Source organism: Emys orbicularis, chromosome 1, assembly GCF_028017835.1.
Source record: "Emys orbicularis isolate rEmyOrb1 chromosome 1, rEmyOrb1.hap1, whole genome shotgun sequence".
NCBI lineage: Eukaryota > Metazoa > Chordata > Testudines > Emydidae > Emys > Emys orbicularis.
The window spans coordinates 51,443,779-51,467,575 of record NC_088683.1 but is presented as its reverse complement, the minus strand read 5'-3'; the positions used below and the strand labels follow the sequence as shown (position 1 = coordinate 51,467,575).

At 39.1% G+C, this 23,797-nt stretch overlaps 1 long non-coding RNA gene across 1 annotated transcript in view; it reads left to right on the top strand.

Annotated features, from left to right (window-relative positions):
• LOC135891164 (uncharacterized) overlaps window positions 1-23,167 on the top strand; it is a 39,897-nt gene extending 16,730 nt beyond the window's left edge. The window contains exon 4 of the long non-coding RNA XR_010562253.1: window positions 23,081-23,167. This is a non-coding gene — a long non-coding RNA (uncharacterized LOC135891164). The remainder of the gene's footprint in view (window positions 1-23,080) is intronic.
• The last annotated feature ends 630 nt before the right edge of the window (window positions 23,168-23,797 follow it).

The following is a 23,797-nucleotide window of genomic DNA, read 5'->3' as shown; positions in this document are numbered from 1 at the left end:
TGTTGTGAGGGCCAAAAGTATAACTGGGTTCAAAAAAGAATTAGATAAGTTCATGGAGGATAGGTCCATCAATGGCTATTAGCCAAGATAATCAGGAATGCAACCCCATGCTATGGATGGCCCTAAGCCTCAGACTGACAGAAGCCGGGATGAACAGCAGAGAATGGATTATTCAATAATTGCCCTGTTTTGTTCATTCTCTCTGAAGCATCTGGTACTGGCCACTGTCAGAAGACAGATAACTGGGCTAGATAGACCACTGGTCTTGACTCAGTATGGCTATTTTTATGTTCTTAAAGTGATATTCCCAGGAGGCTGCAGTCTCCTTCTCAGCTGATGAAACAGCAAATTGTATTTTCTTTTTTTTTTCTAAGCTGTCTTAATTCCCTGCAGGCTATTGCAGTGTCTGAAATGTTTCAGAGTAGCAGCCGTGTTAGTCTGTATCCGCAAAAAGAACAGAAGTACTTGTGGCACCTAAGGGTATGTCTACACTACCGCGGTAGTTCGACGGCTGGCAATCGAAGTTCCGGGTTCGATTTATCGCGTCTGGTGTGGACGCGATAAATCGAACCAGGAAGCGCTCGCCGTCGACTGCGGTACTCCAGCTAGACGAGAGGAGTACCGCGGAGTCGACGGGGGAGCCTGCCTGCCGCGTGTGGACCGCGTCTGAACCGCGGTAAGTTCGAAGTAAGGTATGTCGAATTCAGCTACGTTATTCACGTAGCTGAATTTGCGTACCTTACTTCGACTTGGGGGGTAAGTGTAGACCAAGCCTTAGAGACTAACAAATTTATTTGAGCATCAAAGTGGGCTGTAGCCCACGAAAGCTTATGCTCAAATAAATTTGTTAGTCTCTAAGGTGTCACAAGTACTCCTGTTCTTTTAGTGTCTGAAATGTCCAGCTTTTATGGCCAGCAGCCAACCTGTTGTGAATATTATTTTTATGATGGAAAAGTCAAACACTACCAAGTTGAGTGCAGATAAAACATGGTATGTACAGAAATTCAGCATATTCACTTTTAGCTCCGTTGTCCCAAATAACAAATTAGGGTTAGCCATATCACATACCAATGATTTTCTTCGGAGTAGTAAGCAGGTTCTTAGTAGAATGTTTTCCCCCCTCAATGCCAACAGTAGAAAGGGAAACCTACCCTTAAAGGTCTTGGGGGAAGAGATCCTATAAGGAATAACAAAGACAAGGAGGAAAGAAAATGATATTCCATCATATTTATTTGTTAGTTTCTAATGCACAGTTCCAATCCTTTTGATTTATGCATGCACTATTCCCTTATATTCTGTGGTAGTTCAACATAACTTTGCTGGTGCATGTGCTTCATAGTATTTCATTCTTTGGACATCAAGGTACGGCATGGAAGCAGTATTTTTGTAGACATACAAAGGAATAAATTGCAAATAAAGTCAGTGAGAGGGATTCTATTTTTGATTGCCATGCAAGGAATTATCTTGCTAGTGAAAAGATCAGTATTATGCATCACATGAAAAAATATATTTTAAACAGATCCTGTCCTTTCGCTTTAATTGGTATGCTGCTTTTACTTGTAATAAATTACAGAGAGTAAAACCTAAAGGATGTGATAATCTACTCACAGGGCTGGCCTTACCATGAGGCGAACTGAGGCGGCCGCCTCAGGTTCCAGACTGTGGGAGGGCGGGGGGGGGGGGGGGGGCGCCATTAGGACCCAGAGTGTAGAAAATTGTGTCTGCTGCTGATGCATATGTATTCTCTCTGCTCTAGATGCACAGAGATGGTGGAGTGCTGTGCTGGGGGAAGGAGGGCACAAGAGACATAACAGGCAGGCAGGAGAAAAGGTGAGAGGGAATAACAGAAAGCAGCAGGAGCTGCAGGGAGAGAGAGGAGGAGGAGCCTTTTCTGTACCTCTCTAGCACCCCCAGGAGCCTGGACTGATTAACACCAGCTTCTCAGGGAGCTTCCTGTTTCCTGCTGATTCCCTGAACCCACTTGAGGAGAGCAGGCAGTCAACTGAAGTAGTAGGAGCCAGTTAGGCCCTTAAGACGCTGATATTTTCCCTCACTCAGGCCCTGCTACCGGCCTGCTTATTTGTCCCCTTCAACTGAGTGTTCAGAGCCACTATAGCTGGCACAGAACAGCAGTCATGAGTGAAAGAAGAAAATGCCCCTCTGGGGCAGCATTCAGAAAAAGAAAGAAAGCAAAGGAAGCTTTTCTATCTAAGCAGGAAGGAGCTTTCCTGAGATACATAGACACAAATGTTCATGGTGAGCCTTCCGGCCCCAGTGAGGATGTGAGTGGTGAGGAGATGCCTGATCTTCCAGTTAGTCAGAGTGCAGGTGACTTGGCAGCTACTGCAGCATCCATATCTCCATCTCAAATGGATGTAACCATGCACATTCTTGAAGAAAAGTGTAGATCAGAGAAGAGTGTGGTGGTGGCTCAAGAAACAGCTGCTGCTGAGTTTAGTTCCTTAAGTCTAGATGATCCAGGACTGTGGACCCACTTGAGCAGTAGCCTGAGGGACTTCCTTGTACTGCAGGAAGAAGGCAGAATTGAGACCTTTCAAAGTTTTGGCCCAAGCGAAGGGGTATGGGGGCGTCATTTGAGCTCCCCGCCTCAGGTGCCAAAATGTTGTGAGCCGGCGCTGTCTACTCACATTTACGTTGCTACTTAAATTAAACACATGTTCACACTTACTGTTTCAGCACAGGTCATTTTTTGTTCAGCATCTTCTCCTAGAGCTTGGTGTAGTGAAACAATGTGCATTTCTGCCTTCTCTTGTTTACTGGCAGTATGGGACAGAAGATGCAAGTACATATGAGCCCTTGGTGCAAGGTCCAAGAAATGGTGCTCACACTGAGGAAGGAGGGCAATTTTACCTTTGGCTGTCTGGTATGTTTCATCCTTGTGTTGTTTGGGATGGATGAGAATGTATGAAACTTTTATTCTCGTTTTGTAGTATTATGTATTTCCATTAGTTGTTCAGTTGATATGTCTGCATTGGTCATAAGAACCATCCTGGAGCTTCATCCATTCCTTGAACCTATGTGACTTGAACCAGATCCCTTTGGGGGATGTTCAGAGATGCCCCCCATCCCAAATTTTTCTTATTTAGTTTTCTTTTGTGGTGAGGTTTAGCTATCTTTCTGCTGTTGTTTTGTTTCTTTGTTTTAGGTCTTGCACATAATCAAGTCAAACTTCCTCAGAGTCTTAGTTGTTTGTCACAGCCCAGAGTGCACTGTATGAATCTGTGTGAATACATCCAGAACATTCAAGGTACAGTTTTACAAGTCACTATGGCGACTCCTGACAGGACATTCTATTTATATGCTCAAGTGATGTAGGATGAGAAATGCCAGTGGGGCACTACGATAGAGTAGACTTTACCTGAAGGTTCTGATTGTTCAATAAGACTTGGTATCACAGGTTAATGTAGACAAATATAATCAGGAATTAAGTGTTTGGTTAGAATAGGAGAAATTAACTCCTATGAATATATCAAGTTAGTGTTGAAGTTTGCTGTTGAGACAACATGTGCTTGGGGTGATTACATGTTTAAAAATCCTTTTTTTTTTATTAACACCTATTATCATTCTGAAGCCTGGAGGCTTCATACCAATCAGCAAGGAGGTTTTGGGCCTGGAGTGGTAAATTGTCATGCTACTTTCACAAAGGTGGTTTTACATACATTTGCCTTTTTTTTCTTTCTTATAAAAATGTTGTGCCCAGGTTCTTACAGTGCGGTAGGTGTACATTAGAGCTAGTTGGAAATTGCAGTTTTGTCAAAATTGAAATGTTTCACAGGAACATATTTCTCTAGATGAAATTTTTGATGGAAAAAGGTCAAAATGAATTGTTTCAATTGTTCCAAATCAATGTTTATTAATAGTTGTGAATCAAAATGTTTTGTGGAATTTTTGTTTCATAGAAAATTTTGAAATTTCGGCTACTTAGTTCTGATTCAGAACAAAAATAAATTTTGAAATGTCAGAAATTCCTTCTGACCAGCTGTAGCGTACAAATTTAAATACATAAATCATCCTTGTTTGTCATCCGAGAAGTGCTTTGCTTAATTAGGTAAGATAACATGAGTCCTCATAGTTAGAGCTCTGTGAAATTCTCTGGTTTCAGCTAGCAGGAGTTTGCAACTTTGAATCCTTGTTTTGGTTATAGACAGACAACTCAAAGCCCTGTCAAGTTTGTGCCTATGTGTCGTGAAGATGGGTGATTTATTTATTTATTGGTCTTATCTTGACAATTGAGATTAGCTGGAATACTTGACAGTTTCTCCTCCATGCACAGATAAACCCTAGGACTCCTAGAATTGCTAGGGAAGAAGCCTCAGGATGATATCCCTAGAGTCACTTTCCTCCTTTTTTTATATGCTTATAGGTGTATAAGCTCCCAATGTGATTGTGTGGCCAAAAGAGCTAATGCAATTCTGGGATTCATACACAGGGGAATCTTGAGTATAGTAAAGAGGTTATTTTATCGCTATATTTGGCACTGGTGTGACCACTACCGGAATATTGTGTTTCCAGTTCCGGTGCCCACAATTCAAGAAGGATGTTGATTAACTGGAGAGGATTCAGAGAAGAGCCATAAGAATGATTAAGGGATTGGAAAACATACCTATAGTGATAGACTCAAAAAGCGCAATCTAGTTAGTTTAACAAAGAGAAGGCTAAGGGGTGACTCTAAGTACCTTCCTGGGGAACAAATGTTTAATAATGGGCTCTTCAATCTAGCAGAGAAAAGTATGACACGATCCAATGTCTGGAAGTTGATGCTAGATGAATTCAGACTGGAAATAAGGTCTAAATTTTTAACAGAGTAATTAACCATTGGAACAACTTACTAAGGATCTTGGTGGATTCTCCATCACAATTTTTAAATCAAGATCACATATTTTTCTAAAAGATACAGTCTAGGAATTATTGTGAGGGAGTTGTCTGGCCTGTGTTTTATAGGAGGTCAGACTGGATGTTCTGAATTGGTGAATCTTTTGTCATGTTTTATGGAAGGGGAAGGACTGGTGGTGTGCTACTCTTCTCTTTGATACTTATGACTTCACAGGGTGGCTATGAGACCCCTTCTCTATTCCAAACTTTTTCAGCCTGTGCTATAACAATTCACAATTGGTGTAGGGTCCTATAGAGACCATAACCAGTTGGCATGAGTTAGACCATAACCAGCTGGCAATAGTTTTAACTTACATTGATGGGTTGGGGTCAGAGCATATGCATTGTGAGAATCAGGGAGGCCTATATTGCTGCTCGCTGATAACCCCTCCACCTCCTATGCTGGGCATATGTCAGTGCAGGAGAGAATCTGTGCCAACATACCAGCCTTGTAGACATGACAACATAAAGTCCTGGTTTTGCAATTGGATCCACTAGTGCAGAGTTCTGCTTCAGTAGAGCTTGGTGTGGGTGAAGGGTTTTGCAATTGCTTGGTTTGATTGCAGGATCATTGCTTAAATCAGCATATTACAGATGAAGGATGGGTAGAAAACTTATTGAACTGAACAGATATGCTTGATGTGTTTTGATACAGCCATTATTTTTTTGTAAATAGAGAAATTCTAAAAACTTCCACCTTTCTCCATTTTTACATAACAATAATAATTAATAATACATATTTTCATGTTTGGATCTTATACTACCCATCACATAAATAAATACACATTAGAAAAGCTTATCAGTACGGCGATGGTGATATTTTCAACCCTGGGGAAAACGGCAATATCAGAGATACTTGCAAACCTGGCAGTAATTAGCCTCATAACTCTATTTGAGGTTTGATTTGCTATTAATGTGCAATGATACAATCAAACTTTTGAATAAATTATAGACAAAATCTTTCTGTTGTGTAACATTTGACCTAGAGTCTCTGCATCCTGCTGTTTATTAAGACATACTGTACAATTAGAAGCTCTAAACACTTACAGTGATCTGTTACATGGGGGACTGCATACACAGGAGCTCCATTAAGAAATTTAAGTATTGTTAGTGTCGGTTTTATTTTCCATTTTTTCACTTTCATTTCCTGTTCCAACTAAATACTGTACGTTCCTGTGTATATTACTGGAGAGTGGAAAAAGAAAAAAATCCACTAGAAGCAGAGCTTATTTGAAACCACATTTTTTCACTGGCGATTCCCCTTCCCCTATGGTATAACTGCATTCTTTCTGGCCATTGGACAAAGGTCAGGTATTGATAGTAATTTTATTAGATCTATCAGCAGCCTTTGATGCCTTATAAATGAGGTATTGCTGACCTGCCTGCTGTTTGCGGATAGTTTAGTTTAAAGTGTTGCTTATTTCTAGTGAATATCCTGCACCCAAATGCCATGATGAATGATAAAACTCATTAAAGACATAATACTCCATTTTTATCTGGGTACAACACCATTTCTGTATACAGTAACTTGTCTCTGTTGTGTAAAATACGAGGAAATCAGAGTTATACAATACAAAAACGATAGTAGAATAGACTCTTTGATTTTTTTCCTTGATAATAAAATGTCTCATTTGGCTTCCTCTGACAGGGAAGCCAACTATAAAGGTCACTTCTGTAGTGAACTTCACAGATGCTAAACTCTAATATCAAGTATTACAATCTAGTTATCTTACTGTGGTATTTGCCATCCTGGTTGGTCTTTTCCTTGCTTCTACAGTAGGTTTTTGTAGTGCTTTTGGAGCAGCATGTCAATCTGTTTTAGGATTACATTTGCAGATAGTTTTTCTTCTGCCATGTTTTACCAAATTTTTCCCTGAGTAACTCTTGATTGTTAATTGTTACACAACTCTCTTTCCATTAAGGTCAAACCACAAAAAAATGTTTCCCCTACATCTGCTATATCTCAATTTTCTGACTAAATCTAAGCAGTAGCTTTAAATGAACAATGAAACTTCTACTATACATCTAGAACACAAGTTAAGAATGAGATATTAAACTTATTATGATAGATCCAATGACACTGTGATGAGTAGGCAAATGCAAGTTGATTGGTTTGTTATTATTTGAATAAGCTGAGATGTTTTATAACCTTATTCATACTTATGTTGGCTTATCCATAGTTTTCCTACATTGTACTGTTTAGGATCAGCATTCCTCATCTCATGCATTGTACATCTGGCTTTTATGTCTGGCACTCTGTGCTTCTTTTACCTTCCTTAATGATGCACTTAGGGACTAGGGCACTATCACTGCCTGCCTCCCATTCATTGGTAAGAACATAAGAATGGCCATACTGGGTCAGGCCTTTGGTCTATTTAGCCCAGCATCCTGTCTTCTGACAGAGGCCAGTGCCAGATGCTTCGGAGGGGATGAAAAGAACGGGGCAATTTTGAGTGATCCATCCCCTGTTGTTCCCGCTTCTGGCAATTGGAGGTTTGGAGACACCCAGAGCATGGGGATGCTTTCCTGACCATCTTGGCTAATAGCCATTGATGGACCTATCCTCCATGAATTTATCTAATCCAGTTATAGTTTTGGCCTTCACAACATCTCCTGGCAATGAGTTCCACAGGTTGACTATGCTTTGTGTGCAAAAGTACTTTCTTTTGTTTGTTTTAAACCTGCTGCCTATTTAATTTTATCCTCCAGTGCTTATGTTATGTGAAGGGATAAATAACACTTCGCTATTCACTTTCTCCATACATTCATGATTTTATAGACCTCTGTCAGATCCCACTTAGTAATCTCTTTTCTAAGATGACTAGTCACAGTCTTTTTAATCTTTCCTTGTATGGAAGCTCTTCCATACTCCTAATCATTTTTGTTGCTCTTCTCTGCACCTTTTCCAATTCTAATATATATTTTTTGAGATGAGGTGACCAGAACTATATGCAATATTCAAGGTATGGGAAAACCATGGATTTATATAGTGGCATAATGATATTTTCTATTTTATTATCTAGCCTTTTCCTAATGGTTCTGAAATAATTAGCTTTTTTGATTGCTGCTGCACAGTAAGAAGATGTTTTCAGAGAACTAGCCATGATGACTTCAAGATCTTTCTTCAGCTACTGTAGACCCCATCATGTTTTATGTATAGTTGAGATTATTTCCAGTGTACATCACTTATCAACACTGAATTTCATCTGTCATTTTCTTGCTCAGTCATCCAGTTTCGTCAGATCCCTTTATAACTCTTCACATTCAGCTTTGGACTTAACTATCTTGAGTAATTTTGAATCATCTGCAAATTTGGCTATCCTCACTGTTCACCCCCTTTTCCAGATCATTTATGAGTATGTTGAACACTGGTCCCAGTACAGCTCTTTGGGGGATCCAGCTATTTACCTCTCTCCACTGTGAAAACTGACCATTTATTCCCACCCTTTGTTTCTTATCTTTTAACCGGTTACTGATCCATCCCTCTTATCCAACAACTGCTTAGTTTGCTTAAGAGCCTTTGGTGTGGAACCCTTATCAAAGGCTTTCTGAAAGTCCAAGTATAATATATCCACTGAATCACTCCTGTCCACATGTTTGTTGACCCCCCTCAAAGAATTCTACTAGAATGATTTCCTTTTACAAAAGCCACGTTGACTGTTCACCCAACATATTGCATTTATCTATTCTTTAATCCCAAAATGGAGCATAGGCTGCTCCAAATCCATGTCTGCTGTGATTGGGGATGATCTAGGCATACCATATACCACTGTTTCTTTAATCAAACATTACCAAATCGGAGACAAATAGATATCATTCTAGGAACTGGCACAGAAGCTGGATCCAGAGTTCATGGTTAAATCCATGGCCCTTGCATGGAGCACATAAGGGGTGGCAATCTAACTGCAGTTTCTGTTTGCACTATATTAAAGCTAAATTGCTTAGCAAGATTGAAGTGTATGAAGAAACAAGTTAACGCTTTAAGGTCCTGAAATATGTGTTTGATCAATGTTTAGAAAATAGTCAGGAGTGAGTTAAAAATCTAGCCTTCTAAGATTTTAACCTTGCAGTTATGGAACAACTGCACAGATTGGAAATTGTTAGGCATATTGGCTTCACTTGGATCCATATACTAAAGAAGTGGAAAAACAATGGTAGGGGAAAAACACTTTTTCTTTTAAATTCATTTCAAGCCACTTAAAATGAATAATAATACTACAAAATCACTGGAGGCCCTAGAATGCTAAGACCTGCAGTCTGCTAAAATTGGCAGCTGAGTCAAGCATCTGCTGAGTGAACTCACATACCCAAGACATTAGATTATCCCACAACAATCACACGCCCTATTGTGGTTTAGTTTTTACTTAATACAGTTACTCAGACATTTAAACACCAACTGATCATAAACATTTTTTATTTAACAAACAATAACTGTTCCAATATCCATCTTTCTATACATATTAGCATTGCATTTGGTTTATATACTAACTGTTGAAGTCCCTGAGATTTAACAACTATGACACAGTGACTGTTGTAAGTAGATATCTACATTAAACACACTTCCATTATACAGTAGTTCTTGATCCTTAATAAATGTTTTTATTACTAATTGGTATTTATTATTCACCATATAGTATTTGAATGATTGAATGGTCCCAGAATGCATATTTGGGAATTTTAAGAGACATTTTGAATAAGAATATGCTCCATTTATGTTCCCTGTATCCAGTGTGTGTTTTAACTCTTACCTCTTTCTGGCTTTCCAATTGATGAAAAAGCTCTTCTATTAAGTTTGAAAAAGTAGAGCACTGTGTTTTTTCTAAGCTAGAGCAAGCCATGCTTTCAAATTGCTTTTACCTTTGAGCAAAATCACTGCATATCGAATGAAAAACAATTTTTTGTTCAATGGAATTCTTTGCAGTTGATGCCAAAAAAATAAATCAGTCAAATGAATTATCTTTAGTTCTGAAAAGTTACATAAAGCATGAGGCCCAGATGCATAGTTTAATAACACGATACTGCAACTTTAACAAGGACTACATTTGTCTTTAAGTCCACATGCTAGTGAAGCTTAATATGAAAAACTTTTGTCTAGCACAAGTGATTTGAAGATGTTTTGCTCCATGCATGTGAACTCAGCAGGTGATTCTTGCCTATCTTTGATGTCAAACAGCACAAAACTTCAGTGAGTAGTAGCTTCAGAAATGCAATAGACATAGCTGAGTCTTCATACGAAGCTCATGCTTGAACTACATCAGAAGAACTGACATCTATTATGGTGAGCAAAGACAAGTGTTTGAAAAGAGATTCAAACAGAAGTGTCAGAATTTACAGTGCATAGTTTTATATAAGTTGATTTTAACCAAGCATATCTCTATGAACTCTGCAGGATAGAAAAGAAATTTCAAAAGGCCGAGAAATTGTTGTCATCTAAGGGCATGGAATGTTTTAATAGCTTAAGGAAGAACATTTCTGAAAGGTTATATGGTGATCCATTTACTTTGACTGAGTAATAAGGCTCGTCATTGTGATGGTGAAGTTTTTAACCCTTAGAACAATGGAAATGTATAAATGCATCTGAGATATTTAGGAAGCTGAGAGTAATTGGCTGTTGTGAATAAGACTTTTTGAGATTTTAGTTCATCCTAATACACAGTTTACAATAAGAGTTCTGAATAAATTAACTACACATTTTTCAGTCACCTTATGTCTGACCTAGACTTTTTCTGCCTCAGATTAAGACATACCTTAGGAAAAGGAGCTGCACTTACAAATGGTCACTTCTAAGGGGAGAGCATGCACACAATAGCTCCATTAAGTATCATTAAGATTGTTTATCGTTTCTCTTCCATTAATTCATTTTCATTCCCTGTCCTAAATACATACTCCTTGTGTGCATTACATGGCACTGGGAAAAGAAAAACCCTTTGTAGGAGCATAGTTTGTTTGAAACTGTGTCCTACAGGCTTACTCACAGCAGTACTCTGAAACTGTCCCCAAGGAGTCCAGTGTCACAAACCAACCTAATTGTTCTTCTTGAAATGTTGCTTCTTTCGCTAACAACTAAAAAAAAAAAAAAAAAAAGCAAAACTGCTTGGCTGAGGCAGCTGAGGCACAGAAACTCAATGCCTGCTGTATTTTCTAGCTTGTAATCAGCATGTAGCAAAGTGATTTGTTTTTATGTTTCCTTAATTTGTAATTAATATAATTAGAAAGACACTTGGTGGGCTAGTAGCTCAGTTATTATAGTCTACTGTTTAATTATATCTTTTGTAACAAATTTCCCATGTTGTATTAGCCATGAAAAATCTCCATCTTTTATAAAAAATAAAATGACTCACAAAACTGAACTTTTCCTTGTCTCTGGAGTGTACCACTTTGCTGACTTCAGAGGGCCAGATATTGAGAGGCGCTTACCTGCCTTGAAGCCATTTGCTCAGCACCTCTCAGAGATGGCCCTCAGAGATAAGATCTATTTGCTGCTTAAGTGGGTTATTCCATACCACATTGCTTGAAACTTTGTGGGAACACGTGAACACACAGTTAGTCAGGCCTATGGTATATGGCGATGGTTACCCTTTTCTCCTTTATTTTGAAAGATGCATAAGGCAGTCTCACACTGAGACACTTGGTATCACTACAGTCTACAGAGCAGTATGTTTTAAGATCAAGAGTCCCAGAACTGTGTGTCCTATAGTAAAAAGAATATATATAATATGGATTCCTGCTGCTGTGGGAACTAGTTGCTAGAACATTTCCTGAATGATATTAAACTTGAAGTGCAATTGTTTTAACTAACATTCCAAAAAGAAGTAAACCCCTTTGCATATGGTTGCATCTGACTTACTCAGCAATGTATTTTAATGAGCAGTTTTCTTTTGTTTTAGCATCATACCTCTGAAGTGATTTTTGAAGAGTAAAATACAAAATAGGTTTATTTACACTGAAGGAACTCTTTTCATCTGATCTGGAATTTCCCACTCAAGTCTTTTGGCTTTGATACTCGTGGTTATTTGATTGTCGTAGGCTGAGGAATATGCTAAATGCAGTAGAGAGAGTTGTTATTGTATGTGTCTTCTCAATTGCTGCTTGGTTTTGCACATTTACCCAGATTCTTCCACTCCAGAGTGAGTTCCTCTTATAAAATCCTTCATAGAGTCTAAGGCCAGAAGAGACCATTGTGATCCTGTAGTCTGACATCCTGTATTACATAGGCCATAGAACTTTCCCAAAATAATTCTTTCTTGAACTAGAGTTTACTATTAGTTACCATGGGCCTGACCAGGTAACTCCAAACCATAAAAGGTTGAAAAAAGGCCACAGAGTCTGACCTTACAGCAGGCTGAGCTATAGAGGCACAAAGCCAGCCTGCCATAGGAGACTGTCTCAAGAAAAAAAAAAATCTTCTCAAGGCAATTTGCACAGCACACAGAAAGAGAAGACCTCATTTAAACGAAATCCCAACACCCATGTTGCACAACTCATGATTCCTTCCAACAGAGGCCTCACAGTTCACAGTTTACACAGCCAGTGGCAGCGAGTCTCCGAACCCAGTTCGACAGACTCATTGGGCTAGCGCTACAGTGCTAGAAATAGCTGTGTGGACAGCATATGTAAGTTGTCGCGTGGAGTGGAGCTCTGGCTCTGAAGCCCAACCCGCTACCTAAGCTTCAGAGCCTGAGCCACAATGTCTACACAGCTATTTTTAGTGCCGTAGCACAAGCCCTAGACATACTTCAGGGGTAGTAAATCCTCTCAACAGCTTTAGGTAGTGATATGGATGACTTTAGGCTCGTGGCGCCTCTTGCTTCTGCTTTTTATTACAGGAGTGTGATGAGGGAAATCCCTTGATTACTTTATGCTTTGAGGACCCTCCAGCCCTAATAGATAAGTTCCTTGCTCCTTCTCCTTGGCTTATAACTGGAATAGAGCTATCATCCCGGCAGAGTTCAATCTTTTGCAACCTTTTAACATTCTTTCTTGGCTGGATGGGTGGCATTCAGTCACCAGGAGAAGAACTGGTTCTCCTCTATGTGTGGTAAAATCCATACAAGAGGTTTAAAGGGGAAGAAAGGGCATTAAAGGGGGCGAGAGCTTCATAAGGTTCTCTTTACAGAGATATCCTCCTGAACTCCATTAGGTGGGATTGCTTTCCCATAGCATAGTCTGTATATTTGTATTCGATATCCACACATATCCCGGGGGGATTGCTGAGAGGCCGGAGCCATTCATATAAGTGCCATTTATTTGCTTCCTGGAGGTGGTGTCCTACTTTTGACTGCTGCCCTAGAACTCTCTGTGGAGTGGGATCTGCACCATGGAGCTATAGTAGACCCTACAGTTGTATTACATTTTACCACAGGTCTCTGTGGGTATGTCTACAGTGTAACATAAGCCCACATTTGACCCTGGGCTCAAGCCTAACCCCCCATACTTCCACACTGCAATTGCACTAATCAGGGCTCCGACCCAGGGTCCCAGGACCCTGCAGAGCAGGAGGGTCCAAGCTCAATTAAGCTGGGACCCAGTGTCTGAGCCCTATTGCTTTGCAGCGTAGACACAGCCTCGCTTGGCTTGGGTCCTGGAAGTCAGCAGGAAGTATTTCACAATTCCATGGAACAACACCCTTACTCCTCTCTATCATAACAATCAGCTATTCACTCTATTGAAAATGGATGCCATCCCACCTTTGCAAACGGCAGCAGCTCAGGCCAGCTTTAACCCATTCTCTCTGAACACTGATCTGCAACCACACTAGCAGAGCCTCCTGGGTTTACAATGGAGAGCGAATTGATCAAGACTTTGCAAAGTGAGCTACTTCCTAGTAATGTGAAGGAAGGGCATTAACGTTTTCCCACAGTGCACCACCGTCCTAGGGCTACATTTTGGGGGGGGGGAGGGCACTAGGGACTCTGGGATATGGTTACTTTGACTCGTATCTGGGGACTGCAGTGTGGATGCCAGAGCCCTAGGTTTGAGCATGGGTTAGAAAAGTCTTAATATAGGGTTAAAATACAATATAGACACTCAAATCCAAATAGACACTCAATTCCCTAACATGGATCAGCTGACTCAAATCCCATTAACCCTGGGCTTACATTGCAGCGCAAGCATATCCTGTATGGCTGGTGGTGCAATGATTTGCTTCCCCAGCCTACTTTTCCTTCCCAGGCAGATCACTATACTCACAGAGCACGCTCTACTGGGATGCTGAACTTCTGAGAAGGATGAGCAAGATCCTATGATGGGGACTCTCCACATGCTGTTAAAGGTGGTCTGACAAGACTCATCATTAACAGAATAAATTCAAGGTCCTTATCTCAAATTCAGACCACTGAAAATGGATCTTAATTTTAAAACTTCAAAGGTAAAAATGACATCTCAAAATTATATGTTGGGCTCATATTGCATTACTGGGTCATTTCTGTACTAGTGGGCCACAGATTCAAGCTTTATTAAAAATGGTAACATGCAATGCCTATGAAAGTCCTTGTGACAGCCACAGGAATAACAAAACAATTATATTCAATGTAATTGCAGTGAATTCATATGAAATGAATTAATAATGGAGGGGTTCTTTGGAGGAAAAAAAGAATATTATAAACAAGAATGTGCAGGTTAATCTGATCATTGTAAAGTGGATGAGGCCAAGTGATGACATCATTTTTAAACAAGTCTCCCCTGTCAAAGGGGAGTTCTGCTTGAAAAAATGATGGCAAAATATGGCCCATCATATTTTGGTACCAGTTATATGGCATCAAAACTTGTAAGTGGATATACTCTAAATAACCTTTCATCTCTAGAGTGAGGGAAGTTGAAAAAGTCATCACTTTGTGACGCTTATAGTAGGAAGCTTAATTGTGACTATCTGCATGGTCTGCTAAACCAACTAATGATTGGCCAGAACTAGATCTATGATTTAAAAAGGTATGTTAAATACACATTTGCAAAATATATAAAATGCTAAACAAATGTGGAGATAAACAAAAAGGTCTCAGCCAACAAAATCTATTGAATGAAAAAATAAGGCTAAACACTGTGTTGACTGTGTGAGGGGAGGAAGGCTTTTGTCAGTTTGTCTCAACCTTAGCATTATATAAACAGAGTGTGTTTTAGGCATTTATATTTCAATTCAAACCCCTCTAGTGGTCCCATGAAAAACTCCTTGCGGGATAGAAGTCTCACAGTAGCCTGGGGTTGGGGTGAGTGGTGAGAGTGGCTAAACAAGGGGGCTATGTGCACTGAAATCAGACTCTAAACCAACTTTGAATAGGTTCATCTGGAGTGGAGTACTGGGAGTCCGCTGGAGAAAAAGGCTCGGGAGCCGTGTTTATGTGGCTCCAACCACTGGGAACACTCAGGAATGGAGTGCAAATGCCACCCACCCACATCAAGAAGTGGGGGAACTTGATGGGGCCAGCAGTGAAAAGGAACAGTCCCACCAGCAAGGGAGGGAGACACTAACCAAGGAACAATAGGTAGCTCCTCCCTTGGGGAGTCTTTGGCACGCATGGGCCAGCTGGGGAAAAGGGGTGCTGATTGGCCAGCATTCCTGACCTACAGGATTTAACCCAGTGAGGGGGCCATGTGAAACTCTTTCAGCTCTGTTCCACCAGCCCAACCTACTCACCCAAACTAGGAATGGGAACCGGGTCTGACGGATATTGCAGATCGAGCTGATCGCATGTTCAGGGCGTCAGGAAGCAATTTTATCTCCCATGGACCAATTGGTCGAGGACCAGGGAGTTTTTTGCCTTTCTAGCAGCATCTTTGAGCCACAGTGGGTTAAGCAGGAACACGGCTTAGTACCGAACTGAGGTACTGGGGTGGAGTTGTTTATTCATCACAACTTGAGGCTGGTTTTCAGTGCAGTTAAGAGAATAAAATTAATGGTTCCTAGAGGTAAAAGACCTGGGATTTTGGTGATGGGCCTTGGGCTCATGTGATAGGGTCAGACCTTGTGGCCTTCTTGGGCCGAGGCCCCCACCGTGCTGCATCCTCTGTCCCCCTTGCATTGTGGTATGTGTGGTAGGACTCAGAGAGAGCTGAGTCCTGGGGGATAAGCTGAAGAGACTCTATCCCACGTTATGGATTAAATGGTAAGGAGCCCTCTAACTCCTGCACTGGAGCCAATTAAATGCCTGGTATAGGAGCGTGTGGGCGATGGACGGGTAGTGCCCCCCACCAAGTGTTAAAATTTAATAAAAGTTACTGCCTGCCACTTAATTCCATGCATGTGTCTGTCTTCATTTTGCCACTGCATCCACATTAAAGGAGTACTTCTGTTAGTCTTAAAGGTGCCACAGGACCCTCTGTTGCTTTTTATTAAAGGAGTAGTGGCTGCTATTCCAGCATATAGACTTCAGCCTGGGTTTGAAGTAGTTTCCATTCGTCCCTTCCTTTAGATTTCCCAAACATGGCCCGGTTACTTTAGCTTGATGTGTGCGAATGAATTTCCACCTCCAGTTCAGATTCGGCATTCCTTAGACACCCAAAACACCAAATGAAGTCAGTGGGAGTTTTCTATATGTATAGAATTCAGGATCAAACCTTTAATTCCTTAAACTTTTTTCTTTGTTAAACAAAATTATCTTTCAAGGAAGTTTGTAAAAGGCAAGATTCCAATGGGAGTATTGTGTAAGTAAGGACTGCAGGCTTGAGCTATGGAAGCCTTCCTATCTCTTTAGCTATGTTTGTACTTCTGCCGAAATGGGCCTAAATAGGGCTTTTGGGCACTATTGTAACATAAATAGTTAATCATAATCATAATAATTAATGAATCTATTTACAGGACAGACCAGCATGCTCTGAAACATCTATTTACTAAATACCATTATAGTATTTCAGGTAGTGTTAATACTAATTTAGGTGCTTTTTCACAAACTAGCATGTATACATTTCTAGTGATTAAATATATGTATAGCCTATATTAAATGTATGCTTAGCCGAGAGCTGAACAATGCAGGGAAATATAGTATGCACTCACTTTATACTTTTATGCATGTATTATTGACTTCTTGCCTATAGCTTTGCAGCCATTCTGGTATTTGTACTCATTATTGTATCAGTTACAATGTCTATGTAGATATGTGCATCAGTTATGCGAAGGTGTTTTTGCATATATGACTAATTTTCAAACTTAAAAGCTTAGCTATTTCACATCTTTTTAACATCTAAACCCAACTGTATATTTCTGAATATAAGGTGTCTGTAAAATTAAATTGTAATGGATAATGCTTGTTTTAATTATACGGGTGGAAAAAAGCATCCAGAACCAATAAGATTTTCCGTTTTCTTTCTTTTTTGTAATCCCACAATCACCAACAGGATTATTTCATTTTTTAATATAAAATTCATTCCAAAATGGACATCTTCTATGCCATGCATTAGACCCCAGCATATTTTTACCAGTCAGTTTTAAACTCCTGAAAATTTTAATTTACAATGGAAGTGCTGCCTCCAACTTAATGATAGCAACTTGAACGACCCACTGTAATTTAAAATGTAGAATGAACCTTTATATATCTGTGGCAAATACAGACTTTGCAGCCTCAAGGGTTTGGCATTTTTAGATAAAAAAGAATCAATGTCATTATACAGTGTCTCTCTAGAGCATCATAATTATTCTGCATGCATACAATATTTATTTTAAACTTAAAATTAAACTTCAAGAGGTGGTCATTTGAAAGCTGGCAGTCAGTGAACGGATCCTGTCTTCATGAAAAAGAGAATATTTCTTCTAAAAGTTAAGGAATAGATCAAAACGGTCTTTCCAGTAACTGACACTTTAGTCATACAGATGCTTTTTATGTGTCAGATTTATTAATAAAGAAGGTCCATGGGAACGAACAGAGGAAAATCTTGAGGATGTGACTGTCAGTTTTTGATATGTCAGGTATAATTTTGTAACTCTGATTTTTGGATAGGAGTACACACACAGCATTGTACTGATGTTTGTGTACTTCTTTGTACTTCTCATTTGTGATGACTGGGAAAGAAGATAAGGCGGGAGATGTTTTGATACAGGATTGAAACTTGAAACTACAGTCCTTCAATTTGAACAGCATTCCTTTTTCATCTTTCTTTTCATGTTATCTTTTTAACTTTTGCCACTGATGTAAAGAAAAAAGAAAATTTGAAAAGATGCCAGGTGTTGGTTCTTATCTAGGTGAAAGATCACAGAAGTAGAGAATAAAATATAGTTTTAGTTTGTCGCTAGACAGAATTATGAGAGAGATCAAACACTCATCAACAACAAATGTTTGTCCTCCTAAAGCCAACATGGAATAATTTAGGTTGTGACATCTCTTCCTATTTTACATGGAATATATTCATAGTATTATTGTGCATGTAATTATATTCACTTGGGCTACTCTTCATGAAATTCAGAATGTTATTGTTCCAGTTTTAAGTTATCAAAGTAAACACCGCAAAAAAACTATAGTAAAATAAACCTTTACATCAGATGAACAAAAGGAAATGAATGAATAAATGGTCTTTTTTCTGATTTTATTATTTTGTGGAATATATTATGTCAGAAAAAGTAAAAATGGAAACTCCTTTGTTTTTGTCAAATGGTGAAATATAGTGGTTTTGATTGAGAGTCAATATTTTTGTGTATTCTCCACCCATGGATTCACTTGTCCAGGTTGAAGATGTCATCTTAATGTCCCTCAGTTAGCAATATACAATCTAAATATTCAGTCATCCTCTGCATCTCATTATTTTTAGGTTTTCATTGATACTTCTATTATCTACATAGTCACTGACTGATCTGGTGAAACTGAACCGTATTCTGCCTAACACCCAGGTTCAGCAAAGAACTTAAATATGTACTTAACTCCATGAAAAGAGATGGGTGAGGTAAAATCTTTTACTGGATCAACTTCTGTTGGTGAAAGAGATGCTTTTAAGCCTGCACAGAGCTCTTCTGCAGGAAAGGTACTAAGAGTGTCACAGCTAAATACAAAGTGGAACAGATTGTTGAGCATAAGAAGTTAATATGTTGTAAGAGACCACTCAAGGTGAAGTGTGCAGTAGACACCTCTGCAGTTGTAGGACAAAGGAGGGTTAATGGGTTATAGATTGTTGTAATGAGCCATAAATCCAGTGTCTTTATTAAGTCAGTGATTTTCAGTCTCTGGAAAAGTTGTGAATTTAAGCTCCCAGGCTCATCTTTTGAAGGTGTTGGGCAGGTTTCCTTTGAGGATGAGGACTGAGAGATCAGATATGGAGAGATCATTTTGTGAAAAGTGTTCACCCATGGGTGAGTTGGTGGTTTTGTCTTCTATTATTTTCCTGTGTGAGTTCATTTGAAAGCATGTCTTAGTTGCCATTTTAAAAAAAGTAAGTTTCTAGCCATCATGATTTTATAGAAAAGCTTAAAAACATGACATGAGGACACCACAAAGGCCTAAAAATGATAAAGAAAATGAAAAGACCCAGAAATTTATTATTTTCATAAATCTCATTACTTTTAAGCCAATCTCATGATTTCTGGGGGTCTGACTCAGAATATTTGAACACTTGGGACTTGCAATTCTGCAATATATAGACTAATTGCATCACAGTAGGTAATAAAGTATTACGCAACTGTAGGGTGACCAGACAGCAAATGTGAAAAATCGGGCCAGGCGGTAGGGGGTAATAGGAGCCTATATAAGAAAAAGACCCAAAAATCGGGACTGTCCCTATAAAATCAGGACATCTGGTCACCCTAGGCAACTGTATGCCACAGTCAGACACAACAGTGATGAGGAGACACTGTAGTGTGGTTGTAGCCATGTTGATCCCAGAGCTTCGGAATTAAAGAACTGCTCTGCGGTGCTTGAAAACTTGTCTCTTTTACCAGCTGAAGATCATCCAGTAAAAGATATTATCTCACCCAATTTGTCACCATGAGGAAATGGTTTTTTTATCTGTCTTTTGTAGTTGTAAAAAAGAGATCAACTAACACACCTCCCCTCTTGCTGAGCAAAATGGCTGTTGCTGAGCTTGGTTATGTTACGTCACAGATGGAATATTTGCACCGTATCAGACAAAGGAGAAATAACTTGTGACTTGTCCCATGTGATTATCCAGTGAACCAGACTTGAATTCAAATTACACTACAAATATCAGCCTGATGAAGTTTTTTGCATATGGGGATAGAGAGAAAAAATTGCTAAAAGTTTCTGCAAAGACATTGATAACATTTCAGCAATTCACTGCCAGTTTACAAACGTAGTTCAAACTCAAATCATTTTGAGTTTTGCACTTAGATAGTTTGGGTTGAGCAGTTTGTACAGTTCTATCCAGAAACCAATCTCCATAGTCTAGGTACCACATAGACAGGGGCTATTATCTGCCTTGTCTGTAAAGTGATGCCTCTGCATATGTATCTGAAAATCATGCTGCTTTTTTTACTTCATATTGCAATGCAAGCTCATATTCAACATACAGTCCATTGAACACTTATGCTGCTGGGTGGTTATTCCTGTGTGGAATATGATTCTAAATAACTGTCAGGGCACCCAGAACTGTGGATAGGCATTTAAAAATAATCCAAATGAATAAATGATAAATATAATCCCTAAGGACTATATTTTAAAAGGTATTTAGGAGTCTAAATTTGCAGATAGACAGTGGAATTTTCAAAAGTGCCCAGGCCCCTAACTCCCACTGGTCCATTGGGAGTTAAGTGCTTAGGCTCTTTGGAAAATCCCACTAGCTGCTAAGATGTATTTTTAAGCTCCTAAATACCTTTAAAAATATGCCCTGAGTAGAGGTGGGCAAAAATTTTCAGCTGAAACTATTTTTGGTGAAAAATGCAGGTTTGTGAATTCATGTTGGTTTCTCTGAATTGTTCCTGATGGAGGGAAAGAGTCTGAAAAGTCAAAACATTTCGTTTTGACCATTTTGAAATGAAACATTTTGATTTTTCAGTTCAAAGTGACTTTCCATTGTGGAATTTCCTTCATTTAATTTTAAAAAGGCAAAAATATTTTTAAAAGGCCTGAAATCAAAATGAAATGTTTAGTTAGTTTTGGATTGAACAATATGTTTAGCTTGGCACAAAACATTTTTTCCACTTTGCAATTCGCCAAAAATATTGAAAAAATTCATTTGGTATGATGCAAACCAAATTTAAAAAAAAAAATTTTTGGAATTGCCAGTGAATTTTTAAAAAATCCATTATTCTCCCAGCTCTAGACTTAAGTCCCTTTCACAATAACCTGCAGTCTCTGGCTGTGTGGTCATGGGTTGTGTGGAGAAGCACCCCCTCCGTTGGTGGGCTGTGTGGTTATATTGGGAAATGAGTTCCCTTTAGTTTTTTTGAAGTAAGCCGATCTGCGGCTGGTGTGGAAGAGGTGGGTGAGCAGGTCTCCCTAGGCTGGCTGCAAAGGGTCTTCCTTGGTTGGTGGGCGATTAGGGGTCAAGGCTAGAGCCTTACCAGTTTTTCAGGCTCCAAGGTAGAGCTAGCATTAGGCGTATGCAGGCACCAATGGGAAGAGATCAGGCTGCAGTGCATACAAGGCTTTCACTCAGTGCCATTTTCTCTGCCTCCTTGTGTGCTGTTGGAGTAGCTGATGTGCAAGGGAGGATTGTGGGGACTATAGGGTCCATCCCCCCCATGACCACGTACTCACGTGCATACGTGTTTGCAGGATCGGAAACTTATTCACAAGGGGCAGGGGCACTTTAAGCAGCCAATTCCCACTGACTTTCAATAGGAGGTAAGTTCCTAATTGTCATTTGTACCTTTGAAAATCACCCCCATAAACTCCTGTACGTGAGTGTTATGAGAAGAAAAATGACCCAAAGGATAAATAATGGTGGAGACACTCCTGACAATAATTTTCAGACTGTCATCAGCTACATCGGGGCAGTATTGCTTTCTTACCAGAATGGGAGAATTAGCTTGTTACTTGAATGAAAAAGAATTGCTCGCCCTAATTGAAATAGTCCTTAGGATATATATATATATATACTTGTGTCAAACTGCAGTCTTCCTGGCAGTAGTCTCATTGACATCCCTGCCAGTCAGCAGCTGCAAATTCTAGCTAGTCCTCTCTTGTGCCAATCTGCTGGTGAGTGGTGCAGAAACATTTTAATTAATGTTGAACTTCTTAAAGTTGAAGTGAAAACAATTACAGCTCAATTTTACTTTGCCTCCTCATTTTCATCACTTATATTCTCTCTTCCTCCTCCCTCTCCATTAGAGAACTTCGTTTCACAGTCGGTGAATTATAATCTAATTATTATATTTTAAAAAGGCAGACAAGGCATTGTTTCTCCATCCTTCAGTTAAAAAGCTCTAGAAGGACGAAGGAAAAACTATTCTCTTCTCGAGTGCCACTCGCACGGAGTCAACGCTCATCACAGACATCTCATTCTTCCCCATCTGTGGCTTTTCCCCCCCCTACAAAAGGGATTGCATCTTTCCCTTAACAACTGTGTGCACACCAGACTCAAAGAAAGTTCATAGGCACATCACATGTACACTGGATATGTAAGTGAAGTGATCTGTAGCGCTGCTAATTAGACCTAAATTCTTGATTTACTATTTATAAAACAAAATTGATTATTACTTCATCAACAACATTTAAAGCATCATTAAGAGAGGTCTGCTCCAGCAGCCTCAGGTTAAATTTTTTAACAAGCACTTTAGTTGCTAATCTGTGTTATTGCCAACATATGTAAACTTCCTAATGCTAATTGCATTCAGCTGTGAATCAAACAATGTCTAATTCTCTTCAGGATTAATTATGCACATGTGCTGCCTGCATTCCTAAACATGGTTCTCATAAATAATAAGAGATATATCTAGGCAGATGGGATTTTTCCAACTAAACGATCTGTTTATCATGAATAAAACAATTGACATATACTAGACTTCTAATGTAAAGTCACCACAGCCTTCACATATTTTTAATCATAAATAATTACTGCAACAGTTGTTTGTCTGACTACATTTTTGAACAACCAAGCACTAAAAAGCATGTTCTTCAAGACATACTATTATCTCTGTGCTGCTGCTTTTTTTCTTTAAACTGAAGGCACATAACAGGATGGTTTATATTGTGTGTTTGATGAATGAAGCTAACTGACTGCAATAAATGCACAACTTTTGTAAGCCCCAGGGAATCTTGCTGAAGTGGACTTTGTAAGAAAAACTGCTAAAATGTTATGTATTCTGCTTTTTCAGGATTTGAAGTGTCCAGAGAAAATGTTGGCAGCATCTCTTTGGAATATTTAAATGAATTTGGAAGTGCTGATAGTTTGCTTCATTTTTTGGTAAGATGACTTCAAATGGAGAAGACCTATTAAATGAAAAGATGCTTGTAAAAATTGCATTTGACAGAGAGAAAAGAAATTTATCTTTAACATTTAATGAAAGGTACAAATAAAGGTATTCTATCAAATCTCTTATTAAAGAAGGCTAGATCTTAAATCCAGCCTCAGTGAACATATCAGTAACCCCTTTTATTATAAGACATACATTTCTTGGTTTCCACCAAAAGAAGCTTACATAGAAAATGCATCAAAAAAACAAGAGATGAATATTAGAAGTAGTGGTACATATAAATTGCATTATTATGCAAAGATCATGTTTCATCATGGGCTATTGCAGCTGTTATTTTTAGTGGTATTGTGACACAACTTCTCATGACTGCATGTGTCATTTTGAATTCTTCTGGTGAGTCTGTTAATATTCTTTTTTAAAAACATGAGTGAATTTAATGCTTGTGAAAGGTAATGGACTGATAGCCCTGATGTCTGACATTCTCTTGCAACAAAACAGGTGTAACATGGTTAGCAGCAGTGCAAGCTTCCCCTGGCAGTGTGCTCTAAACTACTCTCCAAGGACCATCTCTAGAGGTGAGAAAGCAGTTCACTCTCTCTGCTGAGTCAACCAATAGAG